Source organism: Pan paniscus, chromosome X, assembly GCF_029289425.2.
Source record: "Pan paniscus chromosome X, NHGRI_mPanPan1-v2.0_pri, whole genome shotgun sequence".
Classification (NCBI taxonomy): Eukaryota; Metazoa; Chordata; class Mammalia; order Primates; family Hominidae; genus Pan; species Pan paniscus.
The window spans coordinates 55,717,941-55,740,828 of record NC_073272.2 but is presented as its reverse complement, the minus strand read 5'-3'; the positions used below and the strand labels follow the sequence as shown (position 1 = coordinate 55,740,828).

The 22,888-nt window shown below is 42.7% G+C and overlaps 1 protein-coding gene and 1 non-coding gene across 6 annotated transcripts in view; one reads left to right on the top strand and one right to left on the bottom strand.

Annotated features, from left to right (window-relative positions):
- The first annotated feature begins 225 nt into the window (after nt 1-225).
- WNK3 (WNK lysine deficient protein kinase 3) overlaps nt 226-22,888 on the top strand; it is a 164,330-nt gene continuing 141,667 nt past the window's right edge. The window contains exon 1 of one of the 5 annotated variants that reach the window (XM_008959220.5): nt 226-952. The gene's annotated coding sequence lies outside the window, so the exon portion shown is untranslated. Of the gene's footprint in view, nt 1,066-22,888 lie in introns of all 5 variants that reach the window. The other 4 variants (XM_034950281.3, XM_055106662.2, XM_057301156.2 and 1 more) reach the window with 4 other exon arrangements.
- On the bottom strand, nt 15,073-15,179 carry LOC112438665 (U6 spliceosomal RNA). The gene has a single exon (XR_003027046.1). It is a non-coding gene; the product is annotated as a U6 spliceosomal RNA (small nuclear RNA).

The window sequence follows — 22,888 nt, the reverse complement described above, 5'->3', positions numbered from 1 at the left end:
GTGCCCAGGCCTAGCGGTTACATGCCGTCAAAAATCAGTTTCATAGCTTCCCTTTCCCATCCCTGCTTTGGTCGTTTCCCAGCCCCCGCGCGCGCGCACTGCGGTCCTGGGGGGCGGGGGAGACATGCCGTGGCTGTTGCCCCCGCAACGTAACTGGGAGGCCAGTATTTGTAAATCTGTGCTTCGACTTCTAATCCCAAAGCCGGCAGGTATGGGTCTCGCGAGAAATCCCGGGAGTTGGAAAAAGGGAGTCAGGGGTGGCGGGCGAAAAGGTGCCGGCGGGTACCACCTCCTAACAGCGGCGCTACAGCATTCAGAGGCTCGCGGAGACCCAAGGGTGGGCAGTGGGGGGCTAGGAAGTAGTGTGTGCTTGGACTTTTCTTCTTCTTCTTCTTCTCTGAGGGGAGAGGGTAGAGCAGCTGAGAGAGAGCGAGAGCGCTTCGGAACACACAGGAGATGTCGCGCGTGCTTCCTCTAAGAGATTTTCTCTTTGGAATGGGGAGAAGCCTTTCTCCTCGACGCGCATCCCTCTCTCCCGCGGCGCCGAGGGGGGCGGGAGGCGTGCGCGCACTCTAGTTGGCTGGCCACTCGGCACCTCGCTGCGATAGGGGCGGTTCCGAGTTGGGGCTGCTCCGTTGGCTTTCTCCGCCCCTCCCCCTCTTCTGTTCTCCCCTCCCTTCCCCGCCCCCCTCCGCCCCTCTCTCCTACCCGTCCGAATTCCCTGGCTGGAGTACGCGTGCGTCTGCTCAGCTCCGGGCCGAGCGCGAGCTTGGGCTCGTACCCCGCTCCCCTCTCTCCGCTCGCTCTTTACCTACCGGCCGTAGCTGGCCCGGTGGGCTCGCGGGGAGACGCTCGCGCGCGCAAGCGCACACGACACGGAGCGGAGCGCGAGACATCGAGGAGAGGAGTAAGAAGCATCGGAGGAGGCGATCGAGGAGGAGGCGGTGTGTGTGTATGTGTCTATTCTACGGTGTGGCTCGTCGTGGGGCGAGAGGAGGCTCGAGAGAGGGCGAGGGAGAAGCGAAAAGAGTAAGAGAGTCTTCCTTTGCGAGAGCCTCTAATCTGGTGAGGGTCCCGGGCCGGCCGGGGCGCTAGGAGAGAGGGAGGAGGCCGGGGGGCGTGTCTGGGATCGGGCTGAGAGATGAATGGGCCAGGGATGAATGGAGGGAGGCAGCGGCGGCCAAGAGTCTCTTAGGAGTAAGCGCCCTAGCGGGGGGCGGCTTGACCGAAGCAGGGTGAGTGCCTTCACCAGTCGGTACCGGACGAGGCCGGGCTCCGGGCTAAGGGGCTGTCGAAACTGCTGAATAGGCGGAGAGGAAAATGAAAAGGGGGAAAGTGGGGAAGGGCAGGTTTGAGGCTGAGGTGCGTTTTTTGTTTTGTTTTCTTTTTTGTTTTTGATTTTTTTTTTGGTTGTTGTTGAGGGGTGACAACTTTGGGAGCTGATGGAAGACCAGGGGACGGGGAAGGTGAGGAGGATACAGGAGGGGGACAGGAGACGGTTGACAAAGGACTGAGTGATCACTTAAGTGAGATTGAAGCTACTGAAAGGGAAGATCGCTTCGGGTGTGGGAAGTTCAGTTGTATTGATGGGAATAGGATGAAGGAAAGAGTAGATTTATTTCAGAGGTTCAGCTGATGTGTGAGGGACAGGATGGGGTGAGGAATATTGCTGGCTTGTTGTGTAAATGTGTTAGGCTCAAGGAGATTCTGAGGTGTTATTTGGGAAGGGGTGGTGTGTGTTGTGTGACTGACAGGTTGGGGATGGGGAGGAGATGGTATGATAGGTGAGGATGAAAGTGGTGAGGTGGCTTCACTGTACTGAAAGAGGTTTTGTTTGACTAGTTGAAAGTGGTGAAACATTTATATAATGGGGTGTGGATGGAAATCCTGCACGTGAGTATCTCCGTATCTTGGGGGTTGAGAGACTGTTAAAATGAGACTGAACCCTCAAAACAGATGCGAATAGTATGGCTATTTTTTCTTAAGAGTTACTGTTGATTGAGACAATTATATGAATGAAACAGCCTTTGAGTTGTGAAAATCTTCTGCATAGTAGTGATTGTATCCAATTTTTGGAGATACTGTTATCTGTTTTTCATCTATAGTAAGTTGTAATACCAAGAGAACTTTTGAAGAGGTCTTAGTATGTGATAGAGCAGCAGGTGTCTTTTAAGACGGTCTCTATCCTTTGGATTGATGAGTTTAAAAATTGTTTAAACTCGACAGCTCAAGGGAAGGATACCTTGCATTAAAGGATAGCAAAAATGCACTAAAGCTTAGCCGGGCGTGGTGGAGCGTGCCTGTAATCCCAGCTACTTGGGAGGCTGAGGCAGAAGAATCTCTTGAACCTGGGAGGCAGAGGTTGCAGCTAGCCAAGATTGTGCCACCGCACTCTAGCCTGGGCGACAGAGCGAGACTCTGTCTTAAAAAATCCACTAAAGCTGACTTTGAACTAAAATAATTGTACATGTTTTTTTGGTCATTCCGAATTTATCTTTGAAAATTGGCACTCGCTTTTTGGTGTGAGTTTAAATTACAACAGATTACGTGAACATTTTGTTTTCTGAATACTTATCTTCTGATAAGGATGTCTTGTCCTGGTCTCATTCTGTTCTGGGTCAAGATTAACGGTTATGGATTTTAATCTTTTGTGATTATTTTTTACACATTTTACTGATATATATTTAGTTTTCTTGGAAATGTTGCAAACTTGAGAACATTCCCATGCTGTTTTTCTTTTATTCTGCTTTGATATTGGAAAGAGTGTAATCCTTGTTTAGGCTACCCGCAGTTTGAATACAAAAGGTCATATTCTGTTCATAGTCTCTCAGATTGAGATGAATACTTAATGTATTAAATAGTACAGTAGAAGTATAAAGGCACTGTAAGAGCCTGGAAATGTTGCACTACCTCAACCAGGCAAGGCGGCCTCCCAGTTTTGAACTAGATGTTTCTAGAGTGAAGGACATTCACATTTTGGGTCTTGAAAGTGTAAGCATGGTATATTTGGAGAATGGAATGAGATAAGGCTGGAATCCTAGGTTGAGGCTGGGGTGAATTAGGAACTCTTGATTGTTTAAGAAGGGGAATAACATAAACAGATTTATGGTGTTTCTCTCTCTGCCTTTGCTTCTGATGTCCCCCTCTACCTGGAATGCTCTCTCTCCCCCTCCCCTAGAATTTGAACTCATTCTTTTAAAACTTAACATCTGTCACCAGCTATTCCTGAAAGCCTTTCCTGGTTTCCCTTTCTTCCTTTTCCCAGCATCCTCCACCAAGCTAGGTTAGGTCCCCCTCTTTAGAGTTCTATCATACCTTGTACATAATTTTATTACGGTACTTTGGTTGGGAGGCAGGTAGGAAAGGTATTTTTCTCCTTCTATCTGAAAGAGAAATGAAGCCCAGAAAAACAAGACATGCCCTAGTAAGTGGTGGACCCCGGAGTTCTGACTTCTAGACCATTGTTGATCTTCATATCACAAGTTTACATTTGCTTAAATAATTATAGTTTTAGGAGTTAGATTTCTGTAGTGTTGACTTAACTTTCTTCCATAGAGTTTTGTTTTTACTATATTGTTCATTGCTGAGCTGGTAAATGATAAAGCCAGTGGCTGCAAAGAACCAGAGTAGGCAGAAGTAAAGAAAATAATGGATATTATTATTATTATTTTTTAGAGGCAGTCTCGCTCTGTCACCCAGGCTGGAGTGCAGTGGCGTGATCTTGGCTTACTGCAACCTCCGCCTCCCAGGTTCAAGCAATTCTCCTGCCTCAGCCTCCCTAGTAGCTGGGATTACAGGCACGTGGCACCATGCCTGGCTTATTTTTGTATTTTTAGTAGAGATGGGGTTGCCCCATGTTGGCCAGGCTGGTCTCAAACTCCTGACCTCAAGTGATCCGCCCGCCTCGGCCTCCCAAAGTGCTGGGATTACAGGCATGGGCCCGCTATCAGATTTCTAGTCGGATAATTGAAATAAAAATAATTAACAGAGGGCCTAATTTTTTTTATTTTTAAATAATACTTATTAGCATATTTAACTGATTTTTTTAAAAATAATTATTTTATTATTTTTTAAGTTCCGGTGTACATGTGCAGGATGTGCAGGTTTGTCACACAGATAAACGCGTGCCATGGTGGTTTGCTGCACCTATCAACCCATCACCCAGCTATTAAGCCCAGCATGAGTTGGCTCTTTTCCCTAGTACTCTCCCCTCCTTCTGCCTCCCTGACAGGCCACAGTTAACTGTTGTTCCTGGAGGGCTTAAATTTTTGTATATGTTTTCGTGGGGAAGGAATTGTGTATAAGAAAAAAAACCCCTCCTTTCTCAGTCTCTCAGTATAAGTAGACCAGCTCTATTTACAGATATACTCGATTTTGTCTCTTGGCCAAAAGCCAGAATTCTTTCAAACGAGTGGGTCTTTTCCACCTTTGTTTGAGATCATAACATTTATGATGCCGTTAGGAGATATTTGATGACTAAAAGACATCTATAAGACATTCATTCAGAAATTTTAAAGCTTTAAAAGTAGAATTGATACAATTTTTAATTGTTTTGATAGAGCTTGTTATGAGATTTGGTTTGGCAAATGTTGAGATTGACTCACTACAGAAATGAGCTTTGATGCCCTTTCAGGGATATATTTTTCTCGTGAATCTTTTTTTTTTTTTGAGACAGAGTTTTGCTCTGTCACCCAGGCTGGAGTGCAGTGGTGCGATCTCAGCTCACTGCAACCTCTGCCTCCCAGGTTCAAGCTATTCTCCTGCCTCACTCAGCCTCCCGAGGAACTGGGATTATAGGTGCATGCCACCACGCCCGGCTAAGTTTTGTATTTTTGGTATAGATGGGGTTTCACCATATTGGCCAGGCTGGTCTCGAACTCTTGACCTTGTGATCCACCTTCCTCGGCCTCCCAAAGTGCTGGGATTACAGGCGTGAGCCGCTGTGCCTGACTGAAAGAAATGAAGTACATTGTTTTCTGTGTTTTAGCATGGTAACTTTGTTTTTTTGAGAGGGAGTCTCCCTCTGTCACCCAGGCTGGAGTGCAATGGTGCGATCTCAGCTCACTGCAACCTCTGCCTCCTGAGTTCAAATGATTCTCCTGCCTCAGCCTCCCGAGTAGCTGGAATAACAGGTGCCCGCCACTACACCTGGCTAATTTTTGTATTTTTAGAAGAGACGGGTTTTCACAATGTTAGCCAGGCTGGTAGCATAGTAACTTTTAAAAATTGTGATAAAATTCATGTAATACAAACTTACCATTTTAACCATTTTATTTTATTTTATTTTATTTATTTGGAGATGGAGTCTCTCTCTGTCACCCAGGCTGGAGTGCAATGGCACGATCTTGGCTCACTGTAACCTCTGCCTCCTGTGTTCAAGTGATTCTCCTGCCTCAGCATCCCGAATAGCTGGGATTACAGGCATGCACCACCATGCCTGGCTAATTTTTGTATTTTAGTAGAGACAGGGTTTCTCCATGTTGGTCAGGCTGGTCTCCAACTCCTGACCTCAGGTGATCCGCCTGTCTTGACTTCCCAAAGAGCTGGGATTACAAGTGTGAGCCACTGCGCCTGGCCCCATTTTAACCATTTTAAAGTGTACAGTTGTACAGTGGCATTAGGTAACTTCACAATGTTGTGCAGCTAACACCACCTCAAAAGGAAATTCTGTACCCAGTAAGCAGTCACTCCCCATTCTCCCTTCCTCCAAGTCCCAGGTGACCATTAATGTTTGTCTATTCCGCATATTTCACATAAATGGAATCATATAATATATGACCTTTTGTGTCTGGCTTTCACTCAGCATGTTTTTGAGATTCATCTGTGTTATGGCATGTAACATTACTTTATTCCCTTTTATGACTGAGTATTATTCCTTTGTATGGATATACCGTATTTTGTTTATCCATTTATCAGTTCATAGATATTTGGGATGTTTCCACCTTTTGGCTTTTGTGAATAGTGCTGCTATGAATATTTGTATACAAGTTTTTGTTTAAATACCTGTTTTCATTTATTTTGGGTATACCTAGGAGCGCAACTGCTAGGTCATATATAATCCTATGTTATGTTTTGTTTTGAGACAGGGCTCTGTTGCCCAGGCTGGAGTACAGTGGCATGATCATGGCTTAGTGCAGTTTCAACCACCCAGGCTGAGGCAATCTTCCCACCTCAGCCTCCTGAGTAGCTGGGACTATAGGTGTGTGTCACCACGCCCCACACCAGGCTAATTTTTTACATTTGGTAGAGACAAGGTCTCCCTGTGTTGCCCGGGCTGGTCATAAACTCCTGAGCTCAAGTGATCCTCCTGCCTTAGCCTCTCAAAGTATGGGGGTTACAGGCATGAACCACTGTGCCTGGCCCTATGTTTAACTTGTTGAGAAACCACCAAACTGTTTTCCATAGCAGTTGCACCAATTTTCATTGCCATCAGCCATGTATGAGGGTTCCATTTCTCCACATCCTCACCAACACTTGTTGCTTTCTGTTTTTTACTTGTTTTTTAAAAAATTATTTTTATTTATTTTTCTTTCTAAATAGCCATCATAATGGGTATGAATTGGTATCTCATTGTGGTTTTGAATTGTATTTCCCTAATGATGTTGGGCATCTTCTCATGGCGTGTTGACTATTTGTATTTCTTCTTTGGAGAGATGTCTATTTAAGTTCTTTGCTCATTAAAAAATTTGGTTGTTTGTCTTTTTATTGTTGAGTTTTAAGAGTTTTTAAAAAAATATACAGTCTAGATACTAGACCCTAATCAGATATGTGATTTGCAAAGTTTCTTCCATTCCATGAATTGTCTTTCTGCTTTATTTTATTGTTTTGTTTTGTTTTGTTTTTGAGATGCAGTCTCACTCTGTCACCCAGGCTGGAGTGCAGTGGTGAGATCTCGGCTCACTGCAACATCCACCTCCCAGGTTCAAGCAATTCTTGTGCCTCAGCCTCCCGAGTTGCTGGGACTACAGGTGCGTGCCACCACGCCCGACTAGTTTTTGTATTTTTGGTAGAGGTGGGGTTTTGCCATGTTAGCCAGGCTGGTCTCGAACTCCTGACCTCAGATGATCCACCTGCCTTGGCCTCCCAAAGGTCTAGAATTACAGACGTGAGCCACTGCACCCAGCCAGTATTTTATTTTATTGTAAAAATAGAGATGAGGTCTTGCTATGTTGCCCAAGCCGGTCTCAAACTCCTGAGCTTAAGTGATCCTCCCGCCTCAGCCTCCCAAAGTGTTGGGATTACAGGTATGAGCCACCGCACCCGGCCTTTTTAACTGACTCTTTTGTACAGGTTGTTAATGGGCAACTCTTCTTTAAAGGATTAAAGTAATATAGCATTAGATTAAAACGCCTTTTAACCCAACTTCCTGTCCTCCCATAGATAACCATTTGTTAAGAGTTGGTTCCATGGTTGCCAAAATAAGGATGAAATAAAAAAAAAAAGAGTTGGTTGTGGAATAGTTATAGTCCTTTTTTCTCTGTATTTGCATGCATATGTTTGTACATATACAAATAACAAGTATGTGATATATATTTTATGACTTTTCTCCCAAAGAGTGTCACTTAGGGCTCTTTTCATATCAGTATTTATATGTTCACTTCATTCTTTTTGATTGATACATAGTATTTCTTCCTGTGTGCTTCTCTAGCTTTGACTACTAGGGTCAGTTTAGAGTATGTCTTTCTAGCCTTTTTTATATGCATTCACCCATATGTGAGTACATTTAGAAATACATAGTTTTGTGGGGTTTTTTTTTTAACACAAATAGTATGTAGATGTAATATACATGTTGTACTACAACTTACTTTTCTCACCTTATAGTATATATATGTAGGAGATTTTTATATATCAGTATATATCCATCTTGCATTTTTTAAACAGATGCTTATTATTTCACAGTATGGACGTACCATGTTTATTTCAGCATTCTCCTATAGATGGATATTTAAGTTCTTTTCAGGTTGATTTTGTTTGTTTGTTTGTTTTGCTATTTAAAACAATGTTTCAGTTTTAAAAAGCCCTGTACCTACATATTTGTTCACATGCAGGAATATTTCTCAAGCGATACTACTAAGGATTGGAATTGCTGGGTGACAGTTATGCACTAGATACTTGGAATTTGCCCTATGAAAAGGCTATTCCAGTTTAGCTGCCAACAATGCATGGAATACCAAATTTCTTATACAATTCTCAAACTTAACAGATATTTATTTTTTGCATCCTGATAGATGAAAAATGATACTGAATCATTTGAGTTTGTACCCCTCTGTTTACTAATGAGTTTGAGTAATCCCCTTACCATACATGTATTGGCCACTTGTACTTACTTTTTTTTTTTTTTTTTGCGACAGAGTCTCATTCTGTCACCCAGGCTGGAGTGCAGTGGCACAGTCTCGGCTCACTGCAAGCTCCACCTCGTGGGTTCACGCCATTCTCCTGCCTCAGCCTCCCGAGTAGCTGGGACTATAGGCGCCCGCCACCACGCCTGGCTAACTTTTTTGTATTTTTAGTAGAGACGGGGTTTCACCGTGTTAGCCAGGATGGTCTTGATCTCCTGACCTCGTGATCAGCCTGCCTCAGCCTCGCAAAGTGCTGGGATTACAGGCGTGAGCCACCGCGCCTGGCCTATGTTTAGCTTTTAAGTCCACATGGAATTTATTTTTGTGACTGGTTTTTGGTAGGGCTTTAGCTTACCACTCCTCAAAATTGATAACCAGTTATCCCAACACAACTTATTATACTACCTGTTCTTCACAAATTTGAAATGCCATTTTTACCATAGACTGCATTCCTATACATGCATGTGTTTGTTTCTGTACTAGTTCTATTTCATTAGTTCATTTGTCTATTTTAAATTAAATTTTTTATTTTTTAAAGGCGGGATCTTGTTCTCTTGACTAGGCTGGAGTGCAGTGGCATGGTCATAGTTCACTGCAGCCTTCAACTCCTAAGGCTCACAAGATTCTCCTGGCCTAGTGTCCCATGCCACCATGCCAGCTAAGCTAATTTGTCTGTTTCTGTGCTAAAACCACATTGTTTAACTTACTATAACTATATGTTACTATCTGGTAAGGCAAGTTCTTGTTGTTCTTTATCAAGATTTTCTTGGCTTTCCTTCTACTCTTTAGAGAATCAGCTTGTCAGTTTCAGACAAAAACATCTCTTTGGGATTTTGATTGAAATTGCATTGATTTTGGAATAATAGTGGGGGGAGGGGAATTGTGAAGATGTTGATATTGGGTCTTTCCATCAAGGAACATGGTGTAGTTTGTGTATTTCAGTAAAATTTCATGGTTTTCTTTATGTAGGTGTTGTATATTTCTTCTTGAGTTTGTTCCTAGACTAGTATTTTATAGCTTTGTTGCTCTTATGAACAGGATAATTGTTTTTGTTTGTTTGTTTGATTTTGAGATGGTGTCTTGCCCTGTCACCCAGGCTGGAGTGCAGTGGCACGATCTCGGCTCACTGCAACCTCCGCCTCCCCGGTTCAAGCAATTTTCCTGCCTCAGTCTCCTGAGTAGCTGGGACTGCAGGCGTGCGCCACCATGCCTGGCTAATTTTTTTGTATTTTTAGTGGAGACGGGGTTTTGCCATGTTGGCCAGGCTGGCCTCGAGCTCCTGACCTCAGGTGATCCACCCGTCTGGGCCTCCCAACGTGCTGGGATTACAGGCATGAGCCACTGTGCCTGGTCGATAGTTGTTTTTTCAAATTACATTTTGTAATGATTACTGAGATATATGGCAGATTTCTGTATGTTGATTTTGTCTTTGGCCTGTTTGCTGAACTCTTGTTAGTTCCTTGTTAGTTATAGTTTTTTAGTTGATTTTCTTGGATTTTCTAGATAGATAAACATGTAGTCTGCAAGTTTTGAGTTTTGTCTTCTACTTTCTAACATGTGTAGGTCTTGTTTTATTTCCTCAGTTGGTAGTAGGAAATCTTGGCTTATTCCTGACTTTAACGATTGTTTATGTGAAAGATGCTTGCCCTCATGTGTAGGATAAATGCTAATTGAAACCACACTGAGATTCCTTGCTTAAACTTATCAGAGTGTTAAAAATCAAAATGTTTGATAACACTCTTTGTTGTCAAGACTCTGGGGTAAAAGACACTCATACGTTGGAGGTAGGAGTTTCAATTGGTACATTGCCCATGGAAGGCAATTTGGCAGCATTATATAAAGATACACATGTATTACATACATTATTTTGGATATATTAGTATACTTAAATAAATAAAAGTTTAAAAAATAAATATGCAAATTTCCTTTGATCTTGGCAGGGCACAGTGGCTCACACCTGTAATCCCAGCACTTTGGGGAGGCCGAGGCCAGCGGATCACCTGAGCCCAGGAGACCAGCCTGGCCAACATGGTGAAACCTCGTCTCTACTGAAAATACAAAAATTAGCCAGGCATGGTGGCGTGCGCCTGTAATCCCAGCTACTCCGGAGGCTGAGGCAGGAGAATTGCTTGAACCCGGGAGGTGGAGGTTGCAGTAAGCTGAGATCACACCACTGCACTCCAGCCTGGACGACAGAGCGAGACTGTCTTAAAAAAAAATTTCCTTTGATCTAGCAATTCTAGTTCAGGGATACACACACACACACACACACACACACACACACACAATGAAATCTACAATGTTATTTATAATAGCAAACAATTGCATACTACAAAATAAGAATGAGAAACTTACATGTACTGAAAAGGAAAAACATGTATCTTAAGTTACTATGACTATAAAAAGAGCTTGGTGTGTACTGTGTTCCTTTTTGTGTAGATAGTGAAGGAGAGCACATATATTTGTTAATTTGCCTAAAGAGATTCTGGAGGAATACACAAGAATCTGTTGAGTGGTTACCTGTTGGTGGGGCAAATGGAATTGAATGGAAGGGAGATAGAGTTGGGAATGAGCCTGCCCTTTATAAACCTCTTTACTTGATATTTGAGCCACATGATTGTATTATATATATGTATATGTACGTGTATATATATAATATAGTACATACATTGTGTTTTTTATATATATATACATATGTGTGTATATATATATGTGTGTATATATATATATATATATATATATATATGTCTTTTATTTTTTTTTGAGACGGGGTCTCACTCGGTCACCCAGGCTGGAGTGTAGTGGCACAATCACTGCTAACTGCAGCCTCAACCTCCCAGGCTCAAGCAATCCTCCTACTTCAGCCTCCCAAGTAGCTGGGACTACAGGCGCATACTACATGCCTGGCTATTTATTTTTTATTTTTTGAGATGGAGTCTCGCTCTGTTGCCCAGGCTGGAGTGCAGTGGCGCTATCTTGGCTCACTGTAACCTCTGCCTCCAGGGTTCAAGCGATTCTCCTGCCTCAGCCTCCTGAGTAGCTGGGATCATAGGCACGTGCCACCACGCCCAGCTAATTTTTGTATTTTTAGTAGAGACGAGGTTTCGCCGTGTTGGTCAGGCTGGTGTCGAACTCTTGACCTCAGGTGATCCACCCACCTTGGCCTCCCAAAGTGGTGGGATTATAGGCGTGAGCCACTGTGCCCAGCCACGGTTGTCTTTATATATATTCCTAGGGCTTAGATAAGTGTATTTATCATTTTATGAAGGAAAAATGGCTACATGTAGGTAATTATATATAACTGTGAACTTAGTAAGAGACTCCAGGTTTGAGGCCTGATTTTTGTAAACTTTTTCACTGGGCCATGTTTCTACATTGTTGAATGTAGAAGAGATATTATCCTGGTCACTGGAGCATATCCCTTTGGCAATGCCTACATGGTTCATTACTGAAAAACTTTAGAAAATATATGGTTTTCTGCCTTCCTAAATAGAGTCTCCTGAAAATCATTTAATGTTTTCTGGAGTATTGTTGAATAGTACTTTAATATAGTGCTGTCCCTAGGGGTTTTTGAGACATAGAAAATAAAAGCTTGCATTTATTGATTATTATATTGTGCCTGGCACTGTGCTAAATATTTTATATGTGTATTTTCATATTGGTCCTGTGAGACTTCACAAATGCAATGAAGAATGATTGAGGTTAACTAATTTGCCCGAAATCTCTTCCAAGGATTGAAAGGCAGAACTTTGATTCCAGATTTCTCCCACTCCAGGGCATGTGTTCTTTTTTTTTTTTTTTTTTTTGAGACAGAGTCTCACTCTGTGATCCAGGCTGGAGTACAGTGGTGTGATCACAGCTCACTGCAGCCTCAACCTCCCTGGGCTCAGGTGATCGTCCCCACCTCAGCTTCTCAAGTAGCAGGGACTACAGGCGCACAATACCACACCCAGCTAATTTTTTATTTTTTGTAGAGACAGGGTTTTGCCATGTTGTCCAGGCTGGTCTTGAACTCCTGAGCTCAAGCAATCTGCCAGCTTCAGTCTCCCCAGGTGCTGGGATTATTACAGGCGTGAGCCACCACTCCCGGCCGACCGAGCCTGTGTTCTTTTTTTTTTTTTTTTTTTTTTTTGGCGGATCAGCTAATTTTGAATTCCAAAATAATAAGTTCACAAAAGCTATTATTAATGAAAATATTCAACACCCAAGGTGATTTACAAAGTTTAACTGAAATACTATCTTGTTCCCAGAACATTTATAAACACAACATATATATATATACACACACATGTGTGTGTGTATATATATATATCATTGAGTTAATTTTATATATTGAAAATAGGAATATAAGATATAAAAATAAAAAACACAAAGGTTTAAGTGAAAGTTTTTGTAATTATATATTTATATTGGGATTGCAAGATGAATATAATGCTATTTATTTTATTCTTTTCTTTCTGAATTTATAGGGCTTGGAAGTATTTTGCACAGAAAACGATCTGTGTTCTGACATTTCCCTAAAGTTCTTTGAACCTCAAGATAGAGATGATCTCTATTTTTATACTGCCATGTAAATAGGTTTGGTGCTCACCCTTCGTTGTTTTCTTTTTTTTTTTTTTTGATACTGAGTCTCACTCTGTCGCCCAGGCTGGAGTGCAGTGGCGCGATCTTGGCTCATTGCAACCTCTGCCTCCTGGCCTCAAGCGATTCTCGTGCCTCAGCCTCCCGAGTAGCTGGGACTACAGGCATGTGCCACCATGTCCGGCTAATTTTTTTTTTTTGTATTTTTAGTAGAGATGGGGTTTCTATTCATATGAAGGTAGTTCAACTCCTAAGGATCTGGGATAGGAAATAAGAGAAGAAAAATGCTGTTTCTAGAATCGCCTCTTTGTGGTTCTAATTTCTTCTCATCAGTACCTATAATTGCCAAAATAATATTTTTAAAACTCTGGGAAATATGAATTCACTTTGGTAATAGTTCATTCCAAGTATGTTTTAATAACTCTAGATAAATATATTTAAATACCCTTATATTTTAACATCCACCAAATTAAATGGATTTTGAAGAATCCACTCAAATACATATATACATACAAACATATATATATATATTTTTTGTTGTTGTTGTTGTTGTTGTTGTTGTTGAGACAGAGTCTCCCTTTGTTCCCCAGGCTGGAGTGCAGTGGCACAATCTCGGCTCACTGCAAGCTCCGCCTCCCGGGTTCACACCATTCTCCTGCCTCAGCCTCCCGAGTAGCTGGGACTACAGGCGCCGGCCACAGCTAATTTTTTGTATTTTTAGTAGAGACGGGGTTTCGCCGTGTTAGCCAGGATGATCTGGACCTCCTGACCTCGTGATCCGCCCGCGTCGGCCTCCCAGAGTGCTGGGATTACAGGCGTGAGCCACCGCGCCCGGCCTCAAAATTTTTTTTTTTTTTTTTTTGAGAGAGAGTCTCGCTCTGTCGCCCAGGCTGGAATGCAGTGGCACGATCTCCGCTCACTGCAAGCTCCACCTCCCGGGTTCACGCCATTCTCCCACCTCAGCCTCACGAGTAGCTGGGACTACAGGCGCTCGCCACCACGCCCGGCTAAAATTTTGTATTTTTAGTAGAGACGGGGTTTGACCGTGTTAGCCAGGATGGTCTTGATCTCCTGACTTCGTGTTCCACCCATCTCGGCCTCCCAAAGTGCTGGGATTACAGGCGTGAGCCACCGCTCCCAGGCGCCCGGCCTCAAATATTTTTATGTTTAGTCAGGTCTTATATTAGTTTATGAGAACCAAGACTCAGTTTTGTACTACAAGGCAGTGAGTTATTCATATGTTTGTGATCATTGACTGTGGTCAGAACCACAAAGCTGAAAGACTGCAAAAGGAACATGTGAACCTTCTATGCTCAATATACTGACTTTGGAGTGGAATTTGCTTTTTCTTTTTTTTTTTCTTTTGAGACGGAGTCTCGCTCTGTCACCCAGGCTGGAGTGCAGTGGCGCGATCTGGGCTCACTGCAAGCTCCGCCTCCCAGGTTCACGCCATTCTGCCTCAGCCTCCGGAGTAGCTGGGACTACAGGCACCCGCCACGACGCCCGGCTAATTTTTTGTATTTTTAGTAGAGACGGGGTTTCATCGTGTTAGCCAGGATGGTCTCGATCTCCTGACCTCGTGATCCGCCTGCCTCGGCCTCCCAAAGTGCTGGAATTACAGGCGTAAGCCACTGCGCCCAGCCAGAATTTGCTTTTAATTAATGTTATTTCCTTAGTTTTTCATGGAAAATGTGAATTTTCCCACCTTTGCCAGAGAAAATACTTATATTTTTATATTGAAGCCCAAAGTTTTTTTTATTAAGTTGCAAGGCTAAATTAAATTATTCTAATTTACAAAGTTGCTAGATAACTAGAATGGAATTATCTTTAAAAGTGGATTTTGGGGACAGGCATGGTGGCCCATGACTGTCATCCCAGCACTTTGGGAGGCCAAGGAGGGAGAATCTCTTGAGCCCAGGAGTTTGAGAGGAGCCGGGGCAATGTGGCTTGACCTCATCTCTACAAAAAAAATTAAAAATTAGGAGTTTGGTGGCACGTGCCTGTAGTCCCAGCTACTCAAAAGGCTGAAGTCGGAGGATCGCTTAAGCCTGGGAGGTCAAGGCTGCGGTGAACCGTGATCACACCACTGCAATTAAGCCTGGGCGACAGAGTGAGACCCTGTCTCAAAAAAAAAAAGTGGATATTGGGATTTAAAAATATGGAACGCTTCACGAATTTGCATGTCATCCTTGTGCAGGGGCCGTGCTAATCTTCTCTGTATCATTCCAATTTTAGTATATGTGCTGCCAAAACAAGCACGAGCCTGTGTTTTTTGTTTGTTTGTTTGTTTTTGTTTTTTGAGATGGAGTCTTGCTCTGTTGCTCAGGCTGGAGTGCAGTGGTGCGATCTTGGCTCTCTGCAACCTCCACCTCCCGGGTTCAAGCAATTCTCTGCCTCAGCCTCCCGAGTAGTTGGGATTACAGGTGCCTGCCACCATGCCCGGCTAATTTTTGTATTTTTAGTAAAGACGGGGTTTCATCAGCTTGGCCAGGCTGGTCTTGAACTCCTGACCTCGTGATCCACCCTCCTCGGCCTCCCAAAGTGCTAGGATTACAGGCATGAGCCACCGCGCCCGGCTGAGCCTGTGTTCTTAAACTGTTTTATGGTGAAGATCCACGATGGCCCCACATATACCATAGTCAAGAAACTATTGAGGCCTGGCATGGTGACTCATGCCTATAATCCCAGCACTTTGGGAGGGTGATGAAGGCAGATTGCTTGAGCCCAGGAGTTTGAGACTAGCCTGTGCAACATGGCAAAACCCTGTCTCTACAAAAAAATACAAAAAGTTAGCTAGGTGTGGAGGCTCACGCCTGTAGTCCCAGCTACTCGGGATGCTGAGGTGGGAGGATCACTTGATCCCAGGGAGGTCAAGGCTGCAGGAAGCCATGATTGCTCCACTGCACTGCATCCTGGGTAACAGAGTGAGGCCCTATCTCAAAAAAAAGAAAAAAAGGAAGCTATTGAATCCACGATGGTCCCAGATACGTTATACTTAGTGAAGTTCTTGGCCTAGTTTTTCTTATTCGTTGTTTACCTTTAGGTCACCAGCTATTACATTTTATTGTTGTCAGGCCTTTACTTTCCTCCTGGGATTCTTAACCCAGGAGGCCAGGCTAAAGATGAGAGTGGACACAATGAGGGGTGGGAGGGTAAGTATAGTTTTTAAAAGGCATATTTGATAATGTGATGGTTTTGATTTTCATCAAAATGTTTTGCTTTCAGATTTTTTTTTTTTTTTGAGACAGATTTCACTCTTGTCACCCAGGCTGGAGTGCAATGGCACTATCTTGGCTCACAGCAACCTCTGCCTCCTGGGTTCAAGTGATTCTCCTGCCTCAGCCTCCCAAGTAGCTGGAATTACAGGTGCCTGCCACCACGCCCAGCTAATTTTTGTATTTTTAGTAAAGACAGGGTTTCACCATGTTGGCTAGGCTGGTCTGGAACTCCTGACCACAGATGATTGCCCACCTTGGCCTCCCAGAGTTCTGGGATTACAGGCATGTACCACCACGCCCAGCCATATTTAAAAAAAAATTTTTTTATAGGCAGAATCTCTCTCTGTCACCCAGGCTGGTGTGCAATGTTGCAATCATGGCTCACTGTAGCCTCCTGGGATCAAATGATCCTCCCACCTCTGCCTCCTTAGTAGCTGGGACTATAGGCGTGGACCACCATGCCCAGCTTATTTTTTTTAATTTTGTTTTTTGTAGAGACAGGGTCTCCCTGTGTTGCCCAGGCTGGTCTCAAACTCTTGGGCTCAAGCTATCCTTCTGCCTCGGCAACTCCCGCCCCAAATACTGGGAGTACAGGTGTTAGCCACTGGCCCTGGCCAGGACATCATATTTTATTGAGATACAATTTATATAACATAGAATTTACAAATATAATATAAAAGTCAATGATTTTCAGTAAATTTATAGAGTTGTAAAATCTTGATTACAACTCAATTTTAGTTCATTACCATCATCCCTGAAAGATTGCTTGTGCTTATTTGCAGTCAATCCTGTTCCTGTGCCCCAGCCCCAACCACTAATCTATTTTCTGTTTCTGTAGCTTTGTATTTTCTGGACATTTCATATAAATGAAATCATATAGTATGCAGTCTTTTCCTCTGACGTCTTTCGCTTAGCATAATGTCTTCATGGTTCATCCTTGTTGTAGCATATATCAATACTCCATTCCTTTTTTTTTATTATTTTTTATTTTTAGAGATGGGACCTCGCTATATTGCCCAGGGTAGCAGGCAGTGGCTATTCATGGGCGTGATCATAGCACACTGCAGCCTTGAACTTCTGGGCTCAAGTGATCCTCCCACCTCAGCCTCCTGGGTAACTGAGATTATAGGTGTGTGCCACCACACCTGACACCATTCGTTTTTATTGCCCAGTAATATTCTTTTTTTTTTTTTGAGATGGAGCTTCACTCTTTCACCCAGGTTGGAGTGAAGTGGCGCCATCTTGGCTCGCTGCAACCTCTGCCCCCTGGGTTCAAGCGATTTTCCTGCCTCAGCCTCCTGAGTAGCTGGGATTCTAGGTACCCACTACCACGCCTGGCTAATTTTTGTATTTTTAGTAGAGATGGGGTTTCACCATGTTGGCCAGGCTGGTCTCGAACTCCTGACCTCAAATGATTCACCTACCTCGGCTTCCCAAAGTGCTAGGATTACAGGTGTGAGCCACTGTGCCCAGCCTGCCCATTAATATTCTATTACACCTAATACATTTTGTTTATCCATTCATCAGTTGATAGACATTTGAATTGTTTCCACCTTTTGGCTATTGTGAATAGTGCTGCTATGAACACTTGTACAAGTTTTTGTGTGGACATATGTTTTCATTTCTCTTAGGTAGATGATATCATATGGTAACTCTGTTTAACTTACTGAGGAACTGCCACACTGTGTTCCAAAGCAGCTGTACCATTTTACATTCCCACTAGCAGTGTATGAGGGTTCTGTTTTCTTCATGTGCTTGCCAACACTTGTTACTGTCTTTTTTTATTGTAGGGTATGAAGTGGCATTTCATTGTGGTTTTGATTTGCATTTCCACAATAAGTAATGATGTGGAACAACTTTTTATGTGTTTATTGGTCTTTTGGATTTCTTCTTTATAGAAATGTCTATTCGGATCTTTTGCCTATTTTAAGATTGGATTATTTGTCTTGTCATTATTGGGTTCTTTTTTTTTTTTTTTTTTTTTTTTTTTTTTTTTTTTTACACAGGGTCCCACTCTGTCACCAAGGCTGGAGTGCAGTGGTGCGATCTCAGCTTACTGCAATCTCCACCTCCCAGGCTCAAGCGATTCTCCTGCCTCAGCCTTCTGAGTAGCTAGGATTACAGGCGTGCACCACTACTGCCCGGCTAATTTTTGTATTTTTAGTAGAGATGGGGTTTCACCATGTTGGCCAGGCTGGTCTTGAACTCCTGATCTCAAATGATCCACCCGCCTCAGCCTCCCAGAGTGCTGGGATTACAGGTGTGAGCCACTGCACCCGGCCATTATTGAGTTCTTGATATAGTTTGATACCATCCCCTATCACATATATGATTTGGCACATACTTTCTCCTCCCCTGTAGGTTGTCTTCACCTCTTTCTTGAAGGTATCCTTTGAAGCACAAAAGTTTAAAATTTTGATGAGGTGAAGCTTCTCTGTTTTTTTGGTTTTTTGTTTTTTTGAGACTGAGTCTTATTCTGTTACCCAGGCTGGAGTGCAGAGGCGTGATCTCGGCTCACTGTAACCTCTGCTTCCCAGGTTCAAGCGATTCTTGTGCCTCAGCCTCCTGAGTAGCTGGGATTACGGGCACATGCCACCATGCCTGGCTAATTTTTGTATTTTTAGTAGAGATGGGTTTTCACCATGTTGGCTAGGCTGGTCTCAAACTCCTGACCTCAAGTGATCCACCTGCCTTGGACTCCCAAACAGAGGCGTGAGCCACCGCGCCCAGCCGAGGTGCAGCTTCTTAATTTTCTCTTTTATGCTTGTGGTTTTAGTGTTGTGGCTGGGAATTGTCTGACCCGAGTTACTGACATTTACTCCAATGTTTTCTTCTAAAAGTTTTATAGTTTTAGCTTTTGTATTTAGGACTGTGATCCACTTTTAAATTTCTGTGTATGGTACGAGGTCGGGGTCCAGCTTCATTCTTTTGCATGTGGATTGCAGTTATGCCACAAGTTTGGTTGAAATAACTGTTCTTTTCCCATTGAATGGTCTTGACCTCTATATTGAAAATCAATTGACCATAAATGTTACGGCTTTTAGACTCTCAGTTCCATTGACCTATATGTCTGTCCTTAACCTGTTGTTCATTTCTAATTTATTCATTTTTGGTAGGAGAGCATGCTTTGTATGATTTCAATCTCTTTAAATTTGTTGAGATTTGTTTTATTGCATAGCATATGATTTTTTTTTTTCAGAGAATGTTCTATGTGTGCTTGAAAAGAGTGTCTATTTTGCTATTGTTGGATGAAGTGTTCTGTAGATGTCACTTAGGTCAAGTTGGTTGATAGTATTGACCAAGTTTTCCATATACTTGTTGATTTTCTGTCTAGTTACTCTCTCCATTATTGAGAGTGGGGTATTGAAATCTTTTGCTATTACTGAATTATCTATTTCTCCAGTTTTGTCAGTTTTTATTAAATGTATTTTGGGACTCTGTTGTTAGATGTGTTTATGGTATATTGTCTTGATGAATTAACTTTTATCCATGTAAAATGCCCCTCCTTTTCTCTAGTAACATATTTTTGTCTTAGGGTACTGGTTTTTAAAAGACTGAGGGAAGATTTCTTTCTTCATCCTTCTTATTTGCTTCTTTTTTTTTTTTTTTTTTTGAGACAGAGTCTTGCTCTGTCACCCAGGCTGGAGTGCAGTGGCATGGTCTTGGCTCACTGCAGCCTCTGCCTCCCAGATTCAAGCTATTCTCATGCCTCAGCCTCCCGAGCAGCTGGGATTATAGGCACGTACCACCACACCCGGCTAATTTTTGTATTTTTAATATAAATGGGGTTTCACCATGTTGGCCAGTGTGGTCTCAAACTCCTGACCTCAGGTGATCCACCCACCTCAGCCTCCCAAAGTGCTGGGTTTACAAGTGTGAGCCACCACGCCCAGGTCTTATTTGCTTCTTATCCTATACTTTGGGAAGCCAGGTGTTAGAATTATTATACCAGAGCACCAGTACTTGCCACTCCTCAATTATATTAGGGGTCTGAATAAGATTTTATTTTGTTTTTTATTTTAATTAATTAATTTTTTTTGAGACAGAGTCTCACTCTGTCACCCAGGTTGGACTGTAGTGGCTTACTGCAGCCTCAACTTCCCAGGCTCAGGTGATCCTCCCACCTCAGCCTCCCCGGTAGCTAAGACTACAGGTGCATGCCACCATGCCTGGCTAAGTATTTTTTTTTTTTTTTGAAACAGGTTCTTGCTCTGTCGCCCAGGCTGGAATGTGGTGACGTGATCTTGGCTCACTGCAACCTCTGCATTCTGGGTTCAAGTGATTCTTGAGCTTCAGCCTCCCAAGTAGCTGGGATTACAAGCATACACAACCACACCTGGCTAATTTTTGTATTTTTCAGTAGAGACGGGGTTTCGCCATGTTGGCCAGGCTGGTCTAGAACTTCTGACCTCAGGTAATCGGCCTGCCCTGGCCTCCCAAAATGCTGGGATTATAGGTGTGAGCCACCGTGCCCAGCCCAGCCTATTGTTTTTAAATTAAAAAAAAATTTTCCCAACACCATGGACCTGAAGGCAAAGATTTTTTTGTTTTGTTTTGAGACAAGGTCTCTGTCACCCAGGCTAGAGTGCAGTGGCTCTGTCAATCTTACTACAACCTTGTCCTCCTGGGCTCAAGGGATCCTCCTGCCTCAGCCTCCTGGAGTTTGGGCTACAGGCACATGCCAACATACCCAGCTAATTTTGTAATTTTTTTGTAGAGATGGGGTCTTGCCATGTTGCCCAGGCTGGTCTCAAACTCCTGGGCTCAAGCAATCCTCCCTCCTTGGCCTCCCAAATTTCTTGGCAACCTTGTGGGTTTTTTTGGGGGGATGGGGAGGGTGGGGCAGGGGTGAGACAGAGTCTCACTCTGTCACCCAGGCTGGAGTGCAGTGGTGAGATCTCAGCTCACTGCATCCTCCACCTCCCAGGTTCAAGCGATTCACAGCCTTCACTGCCCAGGTTCAAGTGATTCTCCTGCCTCAGCCTCCCGAGTAGCTGGGACTACAGGCACCTGCCACCATGCCTGGTTAATTTTTTGTATTTTATAGAGATGGGGTTTCACCATGTTGCCCAGGATGGTCTCAAACTCCTGAGCTCAGGCAGTCCACCCACCTTGGCCTCCCAAAGTGCTAAGATTGCAGGCGTGAGCCACTGCACCCGGCTATTCTTGTTGAAAATCAATTAACCATAAATAATATGGCTTTATTTCTGAACTCAATTTTTATTCCATTTATCTATACATCTATTCTTATGCCAGGACCATACTGTCTTAATACTGTACCTTTGTAGTAGGTTGTTAAATCAAGAAGTATGGATCCTCCAAATTTGTTCTTTTTCAAGATTGTATTAGCTTTGATTATTATGGGTCCCTTGAAATTCTATATGCATTTTAGGATTAGCTTGATGTTTTCTGCAAAGAAATCAGCTGGAATTTTGATGAAGTGAGTTGAATGTGTAGAACAACTTGGAGTATTTGTCTCTATTTTGTTTGTTTTATTTTATTTTTATTTTGTTTATTTTAGTTCAAGGTTTTTTTTCTTCAGCTTTTCAAATTTGATATTTCTGTGCATTTTTGGTTTGACATAATTCTTAACAAATCTTTGTGACAAACCGCGCCCTTTGAGGTGCCTAACATAGTAAGATATACAGGCTTAACTTTGCAGTGCATGATTGTGGTGAGAAGGGAAGCATTTTCTTATTGGTGGTTTGACTACTCACTTGAAAAACTTTTTCCCACATATTTTCACATGTTTATTGTGCAAAGTTTTAGAAAATACAAAAAAGCAGAAAGAAAAATCCATAATTTCAGAGTTATGTCTGTAAGCTTGTATATATTCCTTTTTACATTTAACCATATAATATATAGGGAACGTCTTTTATCTCACTGAAGACTACAGTGTTTTATTGTTGTTGTTGTTTTGTTTTTTGAGACAGAGTCTCCATCGCCCAGGCTGGAGTGCAGTGGCACAACCTCAGCCTCCCAGGTTCGAGTGATTCTCCTGCCTAAGCCTCCCGGGTAGCTGGGATTACAGGTGCCCGCCACCACACCCTGCTAATTTTTTTTGTATTTTTAGTAGAGTCAGGGTTTCACTAAACCAGGCTGGTTTGGTCTCGAACTCCTGACCTCAAGTGATCTGCCCGTCTCGGCCTCCCAAAGTGCTGGGATTACAGGTGTGAGCCACCGTGCCCAGCCTACAGTGTTATTTTTAATGTTGTGGCATACCTCATTTTGAGATACTTAATTAAACACCAATTAGGCTTATGTTTAGTTTTTTCCATAAGTGCTAGAATGAACATCTTTATAGTTAAATCTTTGCACAGATTCTTGACTATTTTCTAAGGCAAGTTCCTATAAATAGAATTGCTAGTTTAAAAGAATACGTGGTTTTGAGTCTTTCTTGCTATTGTTTTAGGATAGTGTATTAATATTTGACAATAGTTTCTGTTAAAATCTGAAGGCAAGCTTATAAATATTTGCATTATTTCAAATTGCTGTTGGATGTTTATAGCAGCAACATTCACAATAGTCAAAAGGTGGAAGCAATCCAATCCATTGGCAGATGAATGGGATGAACAAAATGTGGTCTATAACATATGGAATATTATTCAGCCTTAAAAAGGAATGAAATTCTGATACATGCTACAACATCAGTGGACCTTGAAAATATTATACTAAGTGAAATAGGCCAGACACAAAAGGACAAATGTGGTCTGATTCCATTTATATGAATTACCTAGAATAAGCAAATTC